The 21,166-nt window shown below is 40.7% G+C and overlaps 16 non-coding genes across 16 annotated transcripts; 15 read left to right on the forward strand and 1 right to left on the reverse strand.

The window, feature by feature from the left end:
- The first annotated feature begins 451 nt into the window (after positions 1-451).
- Positions 452-525, forward strand: TRNAT-AGU (transfer RNA threonine (anticodon AGU)). The gene has a single exon. It is a non-coding gene; the product is annotated as a tRNA-Thr (tRNA).
- A 1,101-nt stretch (positions 526-1,626) lies between these two features.
- Positions 1,627-1,700, forward strand: TRNAT-AGU (transfer RNA threonine (anticodon AGU)). Its single transcript has one exon. It is a non-coding gene; the product is annotated as a tRNA-Thr (tRNA).
- Positions 1,701-3,308: 1,608 nt separating this feature from the next.
- TRNAT-AGU (transfer RNA threonine (anticodon AGU)) lies at positions 3,309-3,382 on the forward strand. Its single transcript has one exon. It is a non-coding gene; the product is annotated as a tRNA-Thr (tRNA).
- A 1,720-nt stretch (positions 3,383-5,102) lies between these two features.
- Positions 5,103-5,176, forward strand: TRNAT-AGU (transfer RNA threonine (anticodon AGU)). The gene has a single exon. It is a non-coding gene; the product is annotated as a tRNA-Thr (tRNA).
- Positions 5,177-5,943: 767 nt separating this feature from the next.
- On the forward strand, positions 5,944-6,017 carry TRNAT-AGU (transfer RNA threonine (anticodon AGU)). The gene has a single exon. It is a non-coding gene; the product is annotated as a tRNA-Thr (tRNA).
- A 1,101-nt stretch (positions 6,018-7,118) lies between these two features.
- Positions 7,119-7,192, forward strand: TRNAT-AGU (transfer RNA threonine (anticodon AGU)). The gene has a single exon. It is a non-coding gene; the product is annotated as a tRNA-Thr (tRNA).
- A 1,609-nt stretch (positions 7,193-8,801) lies between these two features.
- TRNAT-AGU (transfer RNA threonine (anticodon AGU)) lies at positions 8,802-8,875 on the forward strand. Its single transcript has one exon. It is a non-coding gene; the product is annotated as a tRNA-Thr (tRNA).
- Positions 8,876-9,642: 767 nt separating this feature from the next.
- TRNAT-AGU (transfer RNA threonine (anticodon AGU)) lies at positions 9,643-9,716 on the forward strand. The gene has a single exon. It is a non-coding gene; the product is annotated as a tRNA-Thr (tRNA).
- Positions 9,717-11,326: 1,610 nt separating this feature from the next.
- Positions 11,327-11,400, forward strand: TRNAT-AGU (transfer RNA threonine (anticodon AGU)). Its single transcript has one exon. It is a non-coding gene; the product is annotated as a tRNA-Thr (tRNA).
- A 1,101-nt stretch (positions 11,401-12,501) lies between these two features.
- TRNAT-AGU (transfer RNA threonine (anticodon AGU)) lies at positions 12,502-12,575 on the forward strand. Its single transcript has one exon. It is a non-coding gene; the product is annotated as a tRNA-Thr (tRNA).
- A 767-nt stretch (positions 12,576-13,342) lies between these two features.
- Positions 13,343-13,416, forward strand: TRNAT-AGU (transfer RNA threonine (anticodon AGU)). The gene has a single exon. It is a non-coding gene; the product is annotated as a tRNA-Thr (tRNA).
- Positions 13,417-14,494: 1,078 nt separating this feature from the next.
- On the reverse strand, positions 14,495-14,567 carry TRNAK-UUU (transfer RNA lysine (anticodon UUU)). The gene has a single exon. It is a non-coding gene; the product is annotated as a tRNA-Lys (tRNA).
- A 2,983-nt stretch (positions 14,568-17,550) lies between these two features.
- On the forward strand, positions 17,551-17,624 carry TRNAT-AGU (transfer RNA threonine (anticodon AGU)). The gene has a single exon. It is a non-coding gene; the product is annotated as a tRNA-Thr (tRNA).
- A 767-nt stretch (positions 17,625-18,391) lies between these two features.
- On the forward strand, positions 18,392-18,465 carry TRNAT-AGU (transfer RNA threonine (anticodon AGU)). Its single transcript has one exon. It is a non-coding gene; the product is annotated as a tRNA-Thr (tRNA).
- Positions 18,466-19,232: 767 nt separating this feature from the next.
- On the forward strand, positions 19,233-19,306 carry TRNAT-AGU (transfer RNA threonine (anticodon AGU)). Its single transcript has one exon. It is a non-coding gene; the product is annotated as a tRNA-Thr (tRNA).
- A 1,610-nt stretch (positions 19,307-20,916) lies between these two features.
- On the forward strand, positions 20,917-20,990 carry TRNAT-AGU (transfer RNA threonine (anticodon AGU)). The gene has a single exon. It is a non-coding gene; the product is annotated as a tRNA-Thr (tRNA).
- The last annotated feature ends 176 nt before the right edge of the window (positions 20,991-21,166 follow it).

Below are 21,166 nucleotides of genomic sequence, written 5' to 3' on the forward strand. Positions count from 1 at the left end.
TCACTGCCCATTTGAAACTTGATTTTCACTCTACAGCACCTCCATACATGGCTACCTCACTGGTCAATAAAGGAAATGAATTACTAGTGCATTACACACATTTTGACACTGGAGACATAACTTTTTTCAGTCATTCCGTATCCAGATATAGAGATTTGCAGCATCTAGGACTTTAATGTTCACCCACTTACGGATTTGAATGTTTTGCCACATTCATGAGTGCAAAATTGCTCCCCAGTAAAGGCGAACATGTGCTCCTCAATACACACACTGGGCAATGCAGTCCACTCTAAATCAACGATTAATGACATGCTCGTTTTGTGCAATGGAGTTTCAGTCAATTGGAAAACATTTTGTAAAGTTATATTGCAACAGAAGCCCAGCCTTAAAAAAAGTGGATTTCACTTCTAAATGATTACATGAGGAAGGACAGGAGATCAGATGCAAAAGAGGTGCTGTGGCTTAGTTGGTTAAAGCGCCTGTCTAGTAAACAGGAGATCCTGAGTTCGAATCTCAGCAGCGCCTGTCTGCTTTTTTTTCGACCAATCTGTCTCCCCAATATTAAAACTTTGTACAAAGATTGTTATTTCATGCTATTTAGAAGCACAGTCAGGCTTGAAATGTTGGCAAAGCATCCAAGAATTCTGGACTCCACTACCTTAGAGTCATATTGCCCAAGGTTGCGATGCCATCAGAAATAGCACATATTAGAATGAGCAATTCATATTTCCTGCTAAATTTTTTGTAAAAGAAGCAAAGATACGCCTGAACAGGGACTTGAACCCTGGACCCTCAGATTAAAAGTCTGATGCTCTACCGACTGAGCTATCCAGGCACAGGGATCACTGCCCATTTGAAACTTGATTTTCACTCTACAGCACCTCCATACATGGCTACCTCACTGGTCAATAAAGGAAATGAATTACTAGTGCATTACACACATTTTGACACTGGAGACATAACTTTTTTCAGTCATTCCGTATCCAGATATAGAGATTTGCAGCATCTAGGACTTTAATGTTCACCCACTTACGGATTTGAATGTTTTGCCACATTCATGAGTGCAAACTTGCTCCCCAGTAAAGACGAACATGTGCTCCTCAATGCACACACTGGGCAATGCAGTCCACTCTAAATCGACGATTAATGACATGCTCGTTTTGTGCAATGGAGTTTCAGTCAATTGGAAAACATTTTGAAAAGTTATATTGCAACAGAAGCCCAGCCTTAAAAAAGTGGATTTCACTTCTAAATGATTACTAGTGCATTACACACATTTTGACACTGGAGACATAACTTTTTTCAGTCATTCCGTATCCAGATATAGAGATTTGCAGCATCTAGGACTTTAATGTTCACCCACTTACGGATTTGAATGTTTTGCCACATTCATGAGTGCAAACTTGCTCCCCAGTAAAGACGAACATGTGCTCCTCAATGCACACACTGGGCAATGCAGTCCACTCTAAATCGACGATTAATGACATGCTCGTTTTGTGCAATGGAGTTTCAGTCAATTGGAAAACATTTTGAAAAGTTATATTGCAACAGAAGCCCAGCCTTAAAAAAGTGGATTTCACTTCTAAATGATTACATGAGGAAGGAAAGGAGACCAGATGCAAAAAAGGTGCTGTGGCTTAGTTGGTTAAAGCGCCTGTCTAGTAAACAGGAGATCCTGAGTTCGAATCTCAGCAGCGCCTGTCTGCTTTTTTTTCGACCAATCTGTCTCCCCAATATTAAAACTTTGTACAAAGATTGCTATTTCATGCTATTTAGAAGCACAGTCAGGCTTGAAATGTTGGCAAAGCATCCAAGAACTCTGGACTCCACTACCTTAGAATCATATTGCCCAAGGTTGCGATGCCATCAGAAATAGCACATATTAGAATGAGCAATTCATATTTCCTGCTTAATTTTTTGTAAAAGAAGCAAAGGTACGCCTGAACAGGGACTTGAACCCTGGACCCTCAGATTAAAAGTCTGATGCCCTACCGACTGAGCTATCCAGGCACAAGGATCACTGCCCATTTGAAACTTGATTTTCACTCTACAGCACCTCCATACATGGCTACCTCACTGGTCAATAAAGGAAATGAATTACTAGTGCATTACACACATTTTGACACTGGAGACATAACTTTTTTCAGTCATTCCGTATCCAGATATAGAGATTTGCAGCATCTAGGACTTTAATGTTCACCCACTTACGGATTTGAATGTTTTGCCACATTCATGAGTGCAAACTTGCTCCCCAGTAAAGACGAACATGTGCTCCTCAATGCACACACTGGGCAATGCAGTCCACTCTAAATCGACGATTAATGACATGCTCGTTTTGTGCAATGGAGTTTCAGTCAATTGGAAAACATTTTGAAAAGTTATATTGCAACAGAAGCCCAGCCTTAAAAAAGTGGATTTCACTTCTGATTGATTACATGAGGAAGGAAAGGAGACCAGATGCAAAAAAGGTGCTGTGGCTTAGTTGGTTAAAGCGCCTGTCTAGTAAACAGGAGATCCTGAGTTTGAATCTCAGCAGCGCCTGTCTGCTTTTTTTTCGACCAATCTGTCTCCCCAATATTAAAACTTTGTACAAAGATTGCTATTTCATGCTATTTAGAAGCACAGTCAGGCTTGAAATGTTGGCAAAGCATCCAAGAACTCTGGACTCCACTACCTTAGAGTCATATTGCCCAAGGTTGCGATGCCATCAGAAACAGCACATATTAGAATGAGCAATTCATATTTCCTGCTTAATTTTTTGTAAAAGAAGCAAAGGTACGCCTGAACAGGGACTTGAACCCTGGACCCTCAGATTAAAAGTCTGATGCTCTACCGACTGAGTTATCCAGGCACAGGGATCACTGCCCATTTGAAACTTGATTTTCACTCTACAGCACCTCCATACATGGCTACCTCACTGGTCAATAAAGGAAATGAATTACTAGTGCATTACACACATTTTGACACTGGAGACATAACTTTTTTCAGTCATTCCGTATCCAGATATAGAGATTTGCAGCATCTAGGACTTTAATGTTCACCCACTTACGGATTTGAATGTTTTGCCACATTCATGAGTGCAAACTTGCTCCCCAGTAAAGACGAACATGTGCTCCTCAATGCACACACTGGGCAATGCAGTCCACTCTAAATCGACGATTAATGACATGCTCGTTTTGTGCAATGGAGTTTCAGTCAATTGGAAAACATTTTGAAAAGTTATATTGCAACAGAAGCCCAGCCTTAAAAAAGTGGATTTCACTTCTAAATGATTACATGAGGAAGGAAAGAAGACCAGATGCAAAAAAGGTGCTGTGGCTTAGTTGGTTAAAGCGCCTGTCTAGTAAACAGGAGATCCTGAGTTCGAATCTCAGCAGCGCCTGTCTGCTTTTTTTTCGACCAATCTGTCTCCCCAATATTAAAACTTTGTACAAAGATTGCTATTTCATGCTATTTAGAAGCACAGTCAGGCTTGAAATGTTGGCAAAGCATCCAAGAACTCTGTACTCCACTACCTTAGAATCATATTGCCCAAGGTTGCGATGCCATCAGAAATAGCACATATTAGAATGAGCAATTCATATTTCCTGCTTAATTTTTTGTAAAAGAAGCAAAGGTATAAGTTAGAGATTTGCAGCATCTAGGACTTTAATGTTCACCCACTTACGGATTTGAATGTTTTGCCACATTCATGAGTGCAAACTTGCTCCCCAGTAAAGACGAACATGTGCTCCTCAATGCACACACTGGGCAATGCAGTCCACTCTAAATCGACGATTAATGACATGCTCGTTTTGTGCAATGGAGTTTCAGTCAATTGGAAAACATTTTGAAAAGTTATATTGCAACAGAAGCCCAGCCTTAAAAAAGTGGATTTCACTTCTAAATGATTACTAGTGCATTACACACATTTTGACACTGGAGACATAACTTTTTTCAGTCATTCCGTATCCAGATATAGAGATTTGCAGCATCTAGGACTTTAATGTTCACCCACTTACGGATTTGAATGTTTTGCCACATTCATGAGTGCAAAATTGCTCCCCAGTAAAGGCGAACATGTGCTCCTCAATACACACACTGGGCAATGCAGTCCACTCTAAATCAACGATTAATGACATGCTCGTTTTGTGCAATGGAGTTTCAGTCAATTGGAAAACATTTTGTAAAGTTATATTGCAACAGAAGCCCAGCCTTAAAAAAAGTGGATTTCACTTCTAAATGATTACATGAGGAAGGACAGGAGATCAGATGCAAAAGAGGTGCTGTGGCTTAGTTGGTTAAAGCGCCTGTCTAGTAAACTGGAGATCCTGAGTTCGAACCTCAGCAGCGCCTGTCTGCTTTTTTTTCGACCAATCTGTCTCCCCAATATTAAAACTTTGTACAAAGATTGTTATTTCATGCTATTTAGAAGCACAGTCAGGCTTGAAATGTTGGCAAAGCATCCAAGAATTCTGGACTCCACTACCTTAGAGTCATATTGCCCAAGGTTGCGATGCCATCAGAAATAGCACATATTAGAATGAGCAATTCATATTTCCTGCTAAATTTTTTGTAAAAGAAGCAAAGGTACGCCTGAACAGGGACTTGAACCCTGGACCCTCAGATTAAAAGTCTGATGCTCTACCGACTGAGCTATCCAGGCACAAGGATCACTGCCCATTTGAAACTTGATTTTCACTCTACAGCACCTCCATACATGGCTACCTCACTGGTCAATAAAGGAAATGAATTACTAGTGCATTACACACATTTTGACACTGGAGACATAACTTTTTTCAGTCATTCCGTATCCAGATATAGAGATTTGCAGCATCTAGGACTTTAATGTTCACCCACTTACGGATTTGAATGTTTTGCCACATTCATGAGTGCAAACTTGCTCCCCAGTAAAGACGAACATGTGCTCCTCAATGCACACACTGGGCAATGCAGTCCACTCTAAATCGACGATTAATGACATGCTCGTTTTGTGCAATGGAGTTTCAGTCAATTGGAAAACATTTTGAAAAGTTATATTGCAACAGAAGCCCAGCCTTAAAAAAGTGGATTTCACTTCTAAATGATTACATGAGGAAGGAAAGGAGACCAGATGCAAAAAAGGTGCTGTGGCTTAGTTGGTTAAAGCGCCTGTCTAGTAAACAGGAGATCCTGAGTTCGAATCTCAGCAGCGCCTGTCTGCTTTTTTTTCGACCAATCTGTCTCCCCAATATTAAAACTTTGTACAAAGATTGCTATTTCATGCTATTTAGAAGCACAGTCAGGCTTGAAATGTTGGCAAAGCATCCAAGAACTCTGGACTCCACTACCTTAGAGTCATATTGCCCAAGGTTGCGATGCCATCAGAAACAGCACATATTAGAATGAGCAATTCATATTTCCTGCTTAATTTTTTGTAAAAGAAGCAAAGGTACGCCTGAACAGGGACTTGAACCCTGGACCCTCAGATTAAAAGTCTGATGCTCTACCGACTGAGTTATCCAGGCACAGGGATCACTGCCCATTTGAAACTTGATTTTCACTCTACAGCACCTCCATACATGGCTACCTCACTGGTCAATAAAGGAAATGAATTACTAGTGCATTACACACATTTTGACACTGGAGACATAACTTTTTTCAGTCATTCCGTATCCAGATATAGAGATTTGCAGCATCTAGGACTTTAATGTTCACCCACTTACGGATTTGAATGTTTTGCCACATTCATGAGTGCAAACTTGCTCCCCAGTAAAGACGAACATGTGCTCCTCAATGCACACACTGGGCAATGCAGTCCACTCTAAATCGACGATTAATGACATGCTCGTTTTGTGCAATGGAGTTTCAGTCAATTGGAAAACATTTTGAAAAGTTATATTGCAACAGAAGCCCAGCCTTAAAAAAGTGGATTTCACTTCTAAATGATTACATGAGGAAGGAAAGAAGACCAGATGCAAAAAAGGTGCTGTGGCTTAGTTGGTTAAAGCGCCTGTCTAGTAAACAGGAGATCCTGAGTTCGAATCTCAGCAGCGCCTGTCTGCTTTTTTTTCGACCAATCTGTCTCCCCAATATTAAAACTTTGTACAAAGATTGCTATTTCATGCTATTTAGAAGCACAGTCAGGCTTGAAATGTTGGCAAAGCATCCAAGAACTCTGTACTCCACTACCTTAGAATCATATTGCCCAAGGTTGCGATGCCATCAGAAATAGCACATATTAGAATGAGCAATTCATATTTCCTGCTTAATTTTTTGTAAAAGAAGCAAAGGTACGCCTGAACAGGGACTTGAACCCTGGACCCTCAGATTAAAAGTCTGAAGCTCTACCGACTGAGCTATCCAGGCACAAGGATCACCGCCCATTTGAAACTTGATTTTCACTCTACAGCACCTCCATACATGGCTACCTCACTGGTCAATAAAGGAAATGAATTACTAGTGCATTACACACATTTTGACACTGGAGACATAACTTTTTTCAGTCATTCCGTATCCAGATATAGAGATTTGCAGCATCTAGGACTTTAATGTTCACCCACTTACGGATTTGAATGTTTTGCCACATTCATGAGTGCAAACTTGCTCCCCAGTAAAGACGAACATGTGCTCCTCAATGCACACACTGGGCAATGCAGTCCACTCTAAATCGACGATTAATGACATGCTCGTTTTGTGCAATGGAGTTTCAGTCAATTGGAAAACATTTTGAAAAGTTATATTGCAACAGAAGCCCAGCCTTAAAAAAGTGGATTTCACTTCTAAATGATTACTAGTGCATTACACACATTTTGACACTGGAGACATAACTTTTTTCAGTCATTCCGTATCCAGATATAGAGATTTGCAGCATCTAGGACTTTAATGTTCACCCACTTACGGATTTGAATGTTTTGCCACATTCATGAGTGCAAACTTGCTCCCCAGTAAAGACGAACATGTGCTCCTCAATGCACACACTGGGCAATGCAGTCCACTCTAAATCGACGATTAATGACATGCTCGTTTTGTGCAATGGAGTTTCAGTCAATTGGAAAACATTTTGAAAAGTTATATTGCAACAGAAGCCCAGCCTTAAAAAAGTGGATTTCACTTCTAAATGATTACATGAGGAAGGAAAGGAGACCAGATGCAAAAAAGGTGCTGTGGCTTAGTTGGTTAAAGCGCCTGTCTAGTAAACAGGAGATCCTGAGTTCGAATCTCAGCAGCGCCTGTCTGCTTTTTTTTCGACCAATCTGTCTCCCCAATATTAAAACTTTGTACAAAGATTGCTATTTCATGCTATTTAGAAGCACAGTCAGGCTTGAAATGTTGGCAAAGCATCCAAGAACTCTGGACTCCACTACCTTAGAATCATATTGCCCAAGGTTGCGATGCCATCAGAAATAGCACATATTAGAATGAGCAATTCATATTTCCTGCTTAATTTTTTGTAAAAGAAGCAAAGGTACGCCTGAACAGGGACTTGAACCCTGGACCCTCAGATTAAAAGTCTGATGCTCTACCGACTGAGCTATCCAGGCACAAGGACCACTGCTCATTTGAAACTTGATTTTCACTCTACAGCACCTCCATACATGGCTACCTCACTGGTCAATAAAGGAAATGAATTACTAGTGCATTACACACATTTTGACACTGGAGACATAACTTTTTTCAGTCATTCCGTATCCAGATATAGAGATTTGCAGCATCTAGGACTTTAATGTTCACCCACTTACGGATTTGAATGTTTTGCCACATTCATGAGTGCAAACTTGCTCCCCAGTAAAGGCGAACATGTGCTCCTCAATACACACACTGGGCAATGCAGTCCACTCTAAATCAATGATTAATGACATGCTCGTTTTGTGCAATGGAGTTTCAGTCAATTGGAAAACATTTTGTAAAGTTATATTGCAACAGAAGCCCAGCCTTAAAAAAAGTGGATTTCACTTCTAAATGATTACATGAGGAAGGACAGGAGATCAGATGCAAAAGAGGTGCTGTGGCTTAGTTGGTTAAAGCGCCTGTCTAGTAAACTGGAGATCCTGAGTTCGAACCTCAGCAGCGCCTGTCTGCTTTTTTTTCGACCAATCTGTCTCCCCAATATTAAAACTTTGTACAAAGATTGTTATTTCATGCTATTTAGAAGCACAGTCAGGCTTGAAATGTTGGCAAAGCATCCAAGAATTCTGGACTCCACTACCTTAGAGTCATATTGCCCAAGGTTGCGATGCCATCAGAAATAGCACATATTAGAATGAGCAATTCATATTTCCTGCTAAATGTTTTGTAAAAGAAGCAAAGGTACGCCTGAACAGGGACTTGAACCCTGGACCCTCAGATTAAAAGTCTGATGCTCTACCGACTGAGCTATCCAGGCACAAGGATCACTGCCCATTTGAAACTTGATTTTCACTCTACAGCACCTCCATACATGGCTACCTCACTGGTCAATAAAGGAAATGAATTACTAGTGCATTACACACATTTTGACACTGGAGACATAACTTTTTTCAGTCATTCCGTATCCAGATATAGAGATTTGCAGCATCTAGGACTTTAATGTTCACCCACTTACGGATTTGAATGTTTTGCCACATTCATGAGTGCAAACTTGCTCCCCAGTAAAGACGAACATGTGCTCCTCAATGCACACACTGGGCAATGCAGTCCACTCTAAATCGACGATTAATGACATGCTCGTTTTGTGCAATGGAGTTTCAGTCAATTGGAAAACATTTTGAAAAGTTATATTGCAACAGAAGCCCAGCCTTAAAAAAGTGGATTTCACTTCTAAATGATTACATGAGGAAGGAAAGGAGACCAGATGCAAAAAAGGTGCTGTGGCTTAGTTGGTTAAAGCGCCTGTCTAGTAAACAGGAGATCCTGAGTTCGAATCTCAGCAGCGCCTGTCTGCTTTTTTTTCGACCAATCTGTCTCCCCAATATTAAAACTTTGTACAAAGATTGCTATTTCATGCTATTTAGAAGCACAGTCAGGCTTGAAATGTTGGCAAAGCATCCAAGAATTCTGGACTCCACTACCTTAGAGTCATATTGCCCAAGGTTGCGATGCCATCAGAAATAGCACATATTAGAATGAGCAATTCATATTTCCTGCTAAATTTTTTGTAAAAGAAGCAAAGATACGCCTGAACAGGGACTTGAACCCTGGACCCTCAGATTAAAAGTCTGATGCTCTACCGACTGAGCTATCCAGGCACAAGGATCACTGCCCATTTGAAACTTGATTTTCACTCTACAGCACCTCCATACATGGCTACCTCACTGGTCAATAAAGGAAATGAATTACTAGTGCATTACACACATTTTGACACTGGAGACATAACTTTTTTCAGTCATTCCGTATCCAGATATAGAGATTTGCAGCATCTAGAACTTTAATGTTCACCCACTTACGGATTTGAATGTTTTGCCACATTCATGAGTGAAAACTTGCTCCCCAGTAAAGACGAACATGTGCTCCTCAATGCACACACTGGGCAATGCAGTCCACTCTAAATCGACGATTAATGACATGCTCGTTTTGTGCAATGGAGTTTCAGTCAATTGGAAAACATTTTGAAAAGTTATATTGCAACAGAAGCCCAGCCTTAAAAAAGCGGATTTCACTTCTAAATGATTACATGAGGAAGGAAAGGAGACCAGATGCAAAAAAGGTGCTGTGGCTTAGTTGGTTAAAGCGCCTGTCTAGTAAACAGGAGATCCTGAGTTCGAATCTCAGCAGCGCCTGTCTGCTTTTTTTTCGACCAATCTGTCTCCCCAATATTAAAACTTTGTACAAAGATTGCTATTTCATGCTATTTAGAAGCACAGTCAGGCTTGAAATGTTGGCAAAGCATCCAAGAACTCTGGACTCCACTACCTTAGAATCATATTGCCCAAGGTTGCGATGCCATCAGAAATAGCACATATTAGAATGAGCAATTCATATTTCCTGCTTAATTTTTTGTAAAAGAAGCAAAGGTACGCCTGAACAGGGACTTGAACCCTGGACCCTCAGATTAAAAGTCTGATGCTCTACCGACTGAGCTATCCAGGCACAAGGACCACTGCCCATTTGAAACTTGATTTTCACTCTACAGCACCTCCATACATGGCTACCTCACTGGTCAATAAAGGAAATGAATTACTAGTGCATTACACACATTTTGACACTGGAGACATAACTTTTTTCAGTCATTCCGTATCCAGATATAGAGATTTGCAGCATCTAGGACTTTAATGTTCACCCACTTACGGATTTGAATGTTTTGCCACATTCATGAGTGCAAACTTGCTCCCCAGTAAAGGCGAACATGTGCTCCTCAATACACACACTGGGCAATGCAGTCCACTCTAAATCAACGATTAATGACATGCTCGTTTTGTGCAATGGAGTTTCAGTCAATTGGAAAACATTTTGTAAAGTTATATTGCAACAGAAGCCCAGCCTTAAAAAAAGTGGATTTCACTTCTAAATGATTACATGAGGAAGGACAGGAGATCAGATGCAAAAGAGGTGCTGTGGCTTAGTTGGTTAAAGCGCCTGTCTAGTAAACTGGAGATCCTGAGTTCGAACCTCAGCAGCGCCTGTCTGCTTTTTTTTCGACCAATCTGTCTCCCCAATATTAAAACTTTGTACAAAGATTGTTATTTCATGCTATTTAGAAGCACAGTCAGGCTTGAAATGTTGGCAAAGCATCCAAGAATTCTGGACTCCACTACCTTAGAGTCATATTGCCCAAGGTTGCGATGCCATCAGAAATAGCACATATTAGAATGAGCAATTCATATTTCCTGCTAAATGTTTTGTAAAAGAAGCAAAGGTACGCCTGAACAGGGACTTGAACCCTGGACCCTCAGATTAAAAGTCTGATGCTCTACCGACTGAGCTATCCAGGCACAGGGATCACTGCCGATTTGAAACTTGATTTTCACTCTACAGCACCTCCATACATGGCTACCTCACTGGTCAATAAAGGAAATGAATTACTAGTGCATTACACACATTTTGACACTGGAGACATAACTTTTTTCAGTCATTCCGTATCCAGATATAGAGATTTGCAGCATCTAGGACTTTAATGTTCACCCACTTACGGATTTGAATGTTTTGCCACATTCATGAGTGCAAAATTGCTCCCCAGTAAAGGCGAACATGTGCTCCTCAATACACACACTGGGCAATGCAGTCCACTCTAAATCAACGATTAATGACATGCTCGTTTTGTGCAATGGAGTTTCAGTCAATTGGAAAACATTTTGTAAAGTTATATTGCAACAGAAGCCCAGCCTTAAAAAAAGTGGATTTCACTTCTAAATGATTACATGAGGAAGGAAAGGAGATCAGATGCAAAAGAGGTGCTGTGGCTTAGTTGGTTAAAGCGCCTGTCTAGTAAACAGGAGATCCTGAGTTCGAATCTCAGCAGCGCCTGTCTGCTTTTTTTTCGACCAATCTGTCTCCCCAATATTAAAACTTTGTACAAAGATTGTTATTTCATGCTATTTAGAAGCACAGTCAGGCTTGAAATGTTGGCAAAGCATCCAAGAATTCTGGACTCCACTACCTTAGAGTCATATTGCCCAAGGTTGCGATGCCATCAGAAATAGCACATATTAGAATGAGCAATTCATATTTCCTGCTAAATTTTTTGTAAAAGAAGCAAAGATACGCCTGAACAGGGACTTGAACCCTGGACCCTCAGATTAAAAGTCTGATGCTCTACCGACTGAGCTATCCAGGCACAGGGATCACTGCCCATTTGAAACTTGATTTTCACTCTACAGCACCTCCATACATGGCTACCTCACTGGTCAATAAAGGAAATGAATTACTAGTGCATTACACACATTTTGACACTGGAGACATAACTTTTTTCAGTCATTCCGTATCCAGATATAGAGATTTGCAGCATCTAGGACTTTAATGTTCACCCACTTACGGATTTGAATGTTTTGCCACATTCATGAGTGCAAACTTGCTCCCCAGTAAAGACGAACATGTGCTCCTCAATGCACACACTGGGCAATGCAGTCCACTCTAAATCGACGATTAATGACATGCTCGTTTTGTGCAATGGAGTTTCAGTCAATTGGAAAACATTTTGAAAAGTTATATTGCAACAGAAGCCCAGCCTTAAAAAAGTGGATTTCACTTCTAAATGATTACTAGTGCATTACACACATTTTGACACTGGAGACATAACTTTTTTCAGTCATTCCGTATCCAGATATAGAGATTTGCAGCATCTAGGACTTTAATGTTCACCCACTTACGGATTTGAATGTTTTGCCACATTCATGAGTGCAAACTTGCTCCCCAGTAAAGACGAACATGTGCTCCTCAATGCACACACTGGGCAATGCAGTCCACTCTAAATCGACGATTAATGACATGCTCGTTTTGTGCAATGGAGTTTCAGTCAATTGGAAAACATTTTGAAAAGTTATATTGCAACAGAAGCCCAGCCTTAAAAAAGTGGATTTCACTTCTAAATGATTACATGAGGAAGGAAAGGAGACCAGATGCAAAAAAGGTGCTGTGGCTTAGTTGGTTAAAGCGCCTGTCTAGTAAACAGGAGATCCTGAGTTCGAATCTCAGCAGCGCCTGTCTGCTTTTTTTTCGACCAATCTGTCTCCCCAATATTAAAACTTTGTACAAAGATTGCTATTTCATGCTATTTAGAAGCACAGTCAGGCTTGAAATGTTGGCAAAGCATCCAAGAACTCTGGACTCCACTACCTTAGAATCATATTGCCCAAGGTTGCGATGCCATCAGAAATAGCACATATTAGAATGAGCAATTCATATTTCCTGCTTAATTTTTTGTAAAAGAAGCAAAGGTACGCCTGAACAGGGACTTGAACCCTGGACCCTCAGATTAAAAGTCTGATGCCCTACCGACTGAGCTATCCAGGCACAAGGATCACTGCCCATTTGAAACTTGATTTTCACTCTACAGCACCTCCATACATGGCTACCTCACTGGTCAATAAAGGAAATGAATTACTAGTGCATTACACACATTTTGACACTGGAGACATAACTTTTTTCAGTCATTCCGTATCCAGATATAGAGATTTGCAGCATCTAGGACTTTAATGTTCACCCACTTACGGATTTGAATGTTTTGCCACATTCATGAGTGCAAACTTGCTCCCCAGTAAAGACGAACATGTGCTCCTCAATGCACACACTGGGCAATGCAGTCCACTCTAAATCGACGATTAATGACATGCTCGTTTTGTGCAATGGAGTTTCAGTCAATTGGAAAACATTTTGAAAAGTTATATTGCAACAGAAGCCCAGCCTTAAAAAAGTGGATTTCACTTCTAAATGATTACATGAGGAAGGAAAGGAGACCAGATGCAAAAAGGGTGCTGTGGCTTAGTTGGTTAAAGCGCCTGTCTAGTAAACAGGAGATCCTGAGTTCGAATCTCAGCAGCGCCTGTCTGCTTTTTTTTCGACCAATCTGTCTCCCCAATATTAAAACTTTGTACAAAGATTGCTATTTCATGCTATTTAGAAGCACAGTGAGGCTTGAAATGTTGGCAAAGCATCCAAGAACTCTGGACTCCACTACCTTAGAGTCATATTGCCCAAGGTTGCGATGCCATCAGAAATAGCACATATTAGAATGAGCAATTCATATTTCCTGCTTAATTTTTTGTAAAAGAAGCAAAGGTACGCCTGAACAGGGACTTGAACCCTGGACCCTCAGATTAAAAGTCTGATGCTCTACCGACTGAGCTATCCAGGCACAGGGATCACTGCCCATTTGAAACTTGATTTTCACTCTACAGCACCTCCATACATGGCTACCTCACTGGTCAATAAAGGAAATGAATTACTAGTGCATTACACACATTTTGACACTGGAGACATAACTTTTTTCAGTCATTCCGTATCCAGATATAGAGATTTGCAGCATCTAGGACTTTAATGTTCACCCACTTACGGATTTGAATGTTTTGCCACATTCATGAGTGCAAACTTGCTCCCCAGTAAAGACGAACATGTGCTCCTCAATGCACACACTGGGCAATGCAGTCCACTCTAAATCGACGATTAATGACATGCTCGTTTTGTGCAATGGAGTTTCAGTCAATTGGAAAACATTTTGAAAAGTTATATTGCAACAGAAGCCCAGCCTTAAAAAAGTGGATTTCACTTCTGATTGATTACATGAGGAAGGAAAGGAGACCAGATGCAAAAAAGGTGCTGTGGCTTAGTTGGTTAAAGCGCCTGTCTAGTAAACAGGAGATCCTGAGTTTGAATCTCAGCAGCGCCTGTCTGCTTTTTTTTCGACCAATCTGTCTCCCCAATATTAAAACTTTGTACAAAGATTGCTATTTCATGCTATTTAGAAGCACAGTCAGGCTTGAAATGTTGGCAAAGCATCCAAGAACTCTGGACTCCACTACCTTAGAGTCATATTGCCCAAGGTTGCGATGCCATCAGAAACAGCACATATTAGAATGAGCAATTCATATTTCCTGCTTAATTTTTTGTAAAAGAAGCAAAGGTATGCCTGAACAGGGACTTGAACCCTGGACCCTCAGATTAAAAGTCTGATGCTCTACCGACTGAGCTATCCAGGCACAGGGATCACTGCCCATTTGAAACTTGATTTTCACTCTACAGCACCTCCATACATGGCTACCTCACTGGTCAATAAAGGAAATGAATTACTAGTGCATTACACACATTTTGACACTGGAGACATAACTTTTTTCAGTCATTCCGTATCCAGATATAGAGATTTGCAGCATCTAGGACTTTAATGTTCACCCACTTACGGATTTGAATGTTTTGCCACATTCATGAGTGCAAAATTGCTCCCCAGTAAAGGCGAACATGTGCTCCTCAATACACACACTGGGCAATGCAGTCCACTCTAAATCAACGATTAATGACATGCTCGTTTTGTGCAATGGAGTTTCAGTCAATTGGAAAACATTTTGTAAAGTTATATTGCAACAGAAGCCCAGCCTTAAAAAAAAGTGGATTTCACTTCTAAATGATTACATGAGGAAGGAAAGGAGATCAGATGCAAAAGAGGTGCTGTGGCTTAGTTGGTTAAAGTGCCTGTCTAGTAAACAGGAGATCCTGAGTTCGAATCTCAGCAGCGCCTGTCTGCTTTTTTTTCGACCAATCTGTCTCCCCAATATTAAAACTTTGTACAAAGATTGTTATTTCATGCTATTTAGAAGCACAGTCAGGGTTGAAATGTTGGCAAAGCATCCAAGAATTCTGGACTCCACTACCTTAGAGTCATATTGCCCAAGGTTGCCATGCCATCAGAAATAGCACATATTAGAATGAGCAATTCATATTTCCTGCTAAATTTTTTGTAAAAGAAGCAAAGATACCCCTGAACTGGGACTTGAACCCTGGACCCTCAGATTAAAAGTCTGATGCTCTACCGACTGAGCTATCCAGGCACAGGGATCACTGCCCATTTGAAACTTGATTTTCACTCTACAGCACCTCCATACATGGCTACCTCACTGGTCAATAAAGGAAATGAATTACTAGTGCATTACACACATTTTGACACTGGAGACATAACTTTTTTCAGTCATTCCGTATCCAGATATAGAGATTTGCAGCATCTAGGACTTTAATGTTCACCCACTTACGGATTTGAATGTTTTGCCACATTCATGAGTGCAAACTTGCTCCCTAGTAAAGACGAACATGTGCTCCTCAATGCACACACTGGGCAATGCAGTCCACTCTAAATCGACGATTAATGACATGCTCGTTTTGTGCAATGGAGTTTCAGTCAATTGGAAAACATTTTGAAAAGTTATATTGCAACAGAAGCCCAGCCTTAAAAAAGTGGATTTCACTTCTAAATGATTACATGAGGAAGGAAAGGAGACCAGATGCAAAAAAGGTGCTGTGGCTTAGTTGGTTAAAGCGCCTGTCTAGTAAACAGGAGATCCTGAGTTCGAATCTCAACAGCGCCTGTCTGCTTTTTTTTCGACCAATCTGTCTCCCCAATATTAAAACTTTGTACAAAGATTGCTGTTTCATGCTATTTAGAAGCACAGTCAGGCTTGAAATGTTGGCAAAGCATCCAAGAACTCTGGACTCCACTACCTTAGAGTCATATTGCCCAAGGTTGCGATGCCATCAGAAATAGCACATATTAGAATGAGCAATTCATATTTCCTGCTTAATTTTTTGCAAAAGAAGCAAAGGTACGCCTGAACAGGGACTTGAACCCTGGACCCTCAGATTAAAAGTCTGATGCTCTACCGACTGAGCTATCCAGGCACAAGGATCACTGCCCATTTGAAACTTGATTTTCACTCTACAGCACCTCCATACATGGCTACCTCACTGGTCAATAAAGGAAATGAATTACTAGTGCATTACACACATTTTGACACTGGAGACATAACTTTTTTCAGTCATTCCGTATCCAGATATAGAGATTTGCAGCATCTAGGACTTTAATGTTCACCCACTTACGGATTTGAATGTTTTGCCACATTCATGAGTGCAAAATTGCTCCCCAGTAAAGGCGAACATGTGCTCCTCAATACACACACTGGGCAATGCAGTCCACTCTAAATCAACGATTAATGACATGCTCGTTTTGTGCAATGGAGTTTCAGTCAATTGGAAAACATTTTGTAAAGTTATATTGCAACAGAAGCCCAGCCTTAAAAAAAGTGGATTTCACTTCTAAATGATTACATGAGGAAGGACAGGAGATCAGATGCAAAAGAGGTGCTGTGGCTTAGTTGGTTAAAGCGCCTGTCTAGTAAACTGGAGATCCTGAGTTCGAACCTCAGCAGCGCCTGTCTGCTTTTTTTTCGACCAATCTGTCTCCCCAATATTAAAACTTTGTACAAAGATTGTTATTTCATGCTATTTAGAAGCACAGTCAGGCTTGAAATGTTGGCAAAGCATCCAAGAATTCTGGACTCCACTACCTTAGAGTCATATTGCCCAAGGTTGCGATGCCATCAGAAATAGCACATATTAGAATGAGCAATTCATATTTCCTGCTAAATTTTTTGTAAAAGAAGCAAAGATACGCCTGAACGGGGACTTGAACCCTGGACCCTCAGATTAAAAGTCTGATGCTCTACCGACTGAGCTATCCAGGCACAGGGATCACTGCCCATTTGAAACTTGATTTTCACTCTACAGCACCTCCATACATGGCTACCCCACTGGTCAATAAAGGAAATGAATTACTAGTGCATTACACACATTTTGACACTGGAGACATAACTTTTTTCAGTCATTCCGTATCCAGATATAGAGATTTGCAGCATCTAGGACTTTAATGTTCACCCACTTACGGATTTGAATGTTTTGCCACATTAATGAGTGCAAACTCGCTCCCCAGTAAAGACGAACATGTGCTCCTCAATGCACACACTGGGCAATGCAGTCCACTCTAAATCGACGATTAATGACATGCTCGTTTTGTGCAATGGAGTTTCAGTCAATTGGAAAACATTTTGAAAAGTTATATTGCAACAGAAGCCCAGCCTTAAAAAAGTGGATTTCACTTCTAAATGATTACATGAGGAAGGAAAGGAGACCAGATGCAAAAAAGGTGCTGTGGCTTAGTTGGTTAAAGCGCCTGTCTAGTAAACAGGAGATCCTGAGTTCGAATCTCAGCAGCGCCTGTCTGCTTTTTTTTCGACCAATCTGTCTCCCCAATATTAAAACTTTGTACAAAGTTTGCTGTTTCATGCTATTTAGAAGCACAGTCAGGCTTGAAATGTTGGCAAAGCATCCAAGAACTCTGGACTCCACTACCTTAGAGTCATATTGCCCAAGGTTGCGATGCCATCAGAAATAGCACATATTAGAATGAGCAATTCATATTTCCTGCTAAATTTTTTGTAAAAGAAGCAAAGGTACGCCTGAACAGGGACTTGAATCCTGGACCCTCAGATTAAAAGTCTGATGCTCTACCGACTGAGCTATCCAGGCACAAGGATCACTGCCCATTTGAAACTTGATTTTCACTCTACAGCACCTCCATACATGGCTACCTCACTGGTCAATAAAGGAAATGAATTACTAGTGCATTACACACATTTTGACACTGGAGACATAACTTTTTTCAGTCATTCCGTATCCAGATATAGAGATTTGCAGCATCTAGGACTTTAATGTTCACCCACTTACGGATTTGAATGTTTTGCCACATTCATGAGTGCAAACTTGCTCCCCAGTAAAGACGAACATGTGCTCCTCAATGCACACACTGGGCAATGCAGTCCACTCTAAATCGACGATTAATGACATGCTCGTTTTGTGCAATGGAGTTTCAGTCAATTGGAAAACATTTTGAAAAGTTATATTGCAACAGAAGCCCAGCCTTAAAAAAGTGGATTTCACTTCTAAATGATTACATGAGGAAGGAAAGGAGACCAGATGCAAAAAAGGTGCTGTGGCTTAGTTGGTTAAAGCGCCTGTCTAGTAAACAGGAGATCCTGAGTTCGAATCTCAGCAGCGCCTGTCTGCTTTTTTTTCGACCAATCTGTCTCCCCAATATTAAAACTTTGTACAAAGATTGCTATTTCATGCTATTTAGAAGCACAGTCAGGCTTGAAATGTTGGCAAAGCATCCAAGAATTCTGGACTCCACTACCTTAGAGTCATATTGCCCAAGGTTGCGATGCCATCAGAAATAGCACATATTAGAATGAGCAATTCATATTTCCTGCTAAATTTTTTGTAAAAGAAGCAAAGATACGCCTGAACAGGGACTTGAACCCTGGACCCTCAGATTAAAAGTCTGATGCTCTACCGACTGAGCTATCCAGGCACAAGGATCACTGCCCATTTGAAACTTGATTTTCACTCTACAGCACCTCCATACATGGCTACCTCACTGGTCAATAAAGGAAATGAATTACTAGTGCATTACACACATTTTGACACTGGAGACATAACTTTTTTCAGTCATTCCGTATCCAGATATAGAGATTTGCAGCATCTAGAACTTTAATGTTCACCCACTTACGGATTTGAATGTTTTGCCACATTCATGAGTGCAAACTTGCTCCCCAGTAAAGACGAACATGTGCTCCTCAATGCACACACTGGGCAATGCAGTCCACTCTAAATCGACGATTAATGACATGCTCGTTTTGTGCAATGGAGTTTCAGTCAATTGGAAAACATTTTGAAAAGTTATATTGCAACAGAAGCCCAGCCTTAAAAAAGTGGATTTCACTTCTAAATGATTACATGAGGAAGGAAAGGAGACCAGATGCAAAAAAGGTGCTGTGGCTTAGTTGGTTAAAGCGCCTGTCTAGTAAACAGGAGATCCTGAGTTCGAATCTCAGCAGCGCCTGTCTGCTTTTTTTTCGACCAATCTGTCTCCCCAATATTAAAACTTTGTACAAAGATTGCTATTTCATGCTATTTAGAAGCACAGTCAGGCTTGAAATGTTGGCAAAGCATCCAAGAACTCTGGACTCCACTACCTTAGAATCATATTGCCCAAGGTTGCGATGCCATCAGAAATAGCACATATTAGAATGAGCAATTCATATTTCCTGCTTAATTTTTTGTAAAAGAAGCAAAGGTACGCCTGAACAGGGACTTGAACCCTGGACCCTCAGATTAAAAGTCTGATGCTCTACCGACTGAGCTATCCAGGCACAAGGACCACTGCCCATTTGAAACTTGATTTTCACTCTACAGCACCTCCATACATGGCTACCTCACTGGTCAATAAAGGAAATGAATTACTAGTGCATTACACACATTTTGACACTGGAGACATAACTTTTTTCAGTCATTCCGTATCCAGATATAGAGATTTGCAGCATCTAGGACTTTAATGTTCACCCACTTACGGATTTGAATGTTTTGCCACATTCATGAGTGCAAACTTGCTCCCCAGTAAAGGCGAACATGTGCTCCTCAATACACACACTGGGCAATGCAGTCCACTCTAAATCAACGATTAATGACATGCTCGTTTTGTGCAATGGAGTTTCAGTCAATTGGAAAACATTTTGTAAAGTTATATTGCAACAGAAGCCCAGCCTTAAAAAAAGTGGATTTCACTTCTAAATGATTACATGAGGAAGGACAGGAGATCAGATGCAAAAGAGGTGCTGTGGCTTAGTTGGTTAAAGCGCCTGTCTAGTAAACTGGAGATCCTGAGTTCGAACCTCAGCAGCGCCTGTCTGCTTTTTTTTCGACCAATCTGTCTCCCCAATATTAAAACTTTGTACAAAGATTGTTATTTCATGCTATTTAGAAGCACAGTCAGGCTTGAAATGTTGGCAAAGCATCCAAGAATTCTGGACTCCACTACCTTAGAGTCATATTGCCCAAGGTTGCGATGCCATCAGAAATAGCACATATTAGAATGAGCAATTCATATTTCCTGCTAAATGTTTTGTAAAAGAAGCAAAGGTACGCCTGAACAGGGACTTGAACCCTGGACCCTCAGATTAAAAGTCTGATGCTCTACCGACTGAGCTATCCAGGCACAGGGATCACTGCCCATTTGAAACTTGATTTTCACTCTACAGCACCTCCATACATGGCTACCTCACTGGTCAATAAAGGAAATGAATTACTAGTGCATTACACACATTTTGACACTGGAGACATAACTTTTTTCAGTCATTCCGTATCCAGATATAGAGATTTGCAGCATCTAGGACTTTAATGTTCACCCACTTACGGATTTGAATGTTTTGCCACATTCATGAGTGCAAAATTGCTCCCCAGTAAAGGCGAACATGTGCTCCTCAATACACACACTGGGCAATGCAGTCCACTCTAAATCAACGATTAATGACATGCTCGTTTTGTGCAATGGAGTTTCAGTCAATTGGAAAACATTTTGTAAAGTTATATTGCAACAGAAGCCCAGCCTTAAAAAAAGTGGATTTCACTTCTAAATGATTACATGAGGAAGGAAAGGAGATCAGATGCAAAAGAGGTGCTGTGGCTTAGTTGGTTAAAGCGCCTGTCTAGTAAACAGGAGATCCTGAGTTCGAATCTCAGCAGCGCCTGTCTGCTTTTTTTTCGACCAATCTGTCTCCCCAATATTAAAACTTTGTACAAAGATTGTTATTTCATGCTATTTAGAAGCACAGTCAGGCTTGAAATGTTGGCAAAGCATCCAAGAATTCTGGACTCCACTACCTTAGAGTCATATTGCCCAAGGTTGCGATGCCATCAGAAATAG

Source organism: Ambystoma mexicanum, unplaced genomic scaffold (assembly GCF_040938575.1).
Source record: "Ambystoma mexicanum isolate Mex_15411 unplaced genomic scaffold, UKY_AmexF1_1 Mex_scaf1, whole genome shotgun sequence".
In the NCBI taxonomy this organism is placed as follows: Eukaryota; Metazoa; Chordata; class Amphibia; order Caudata; family Ambystomatidae; genus Ambystoma; species Ambystoma mexicanum.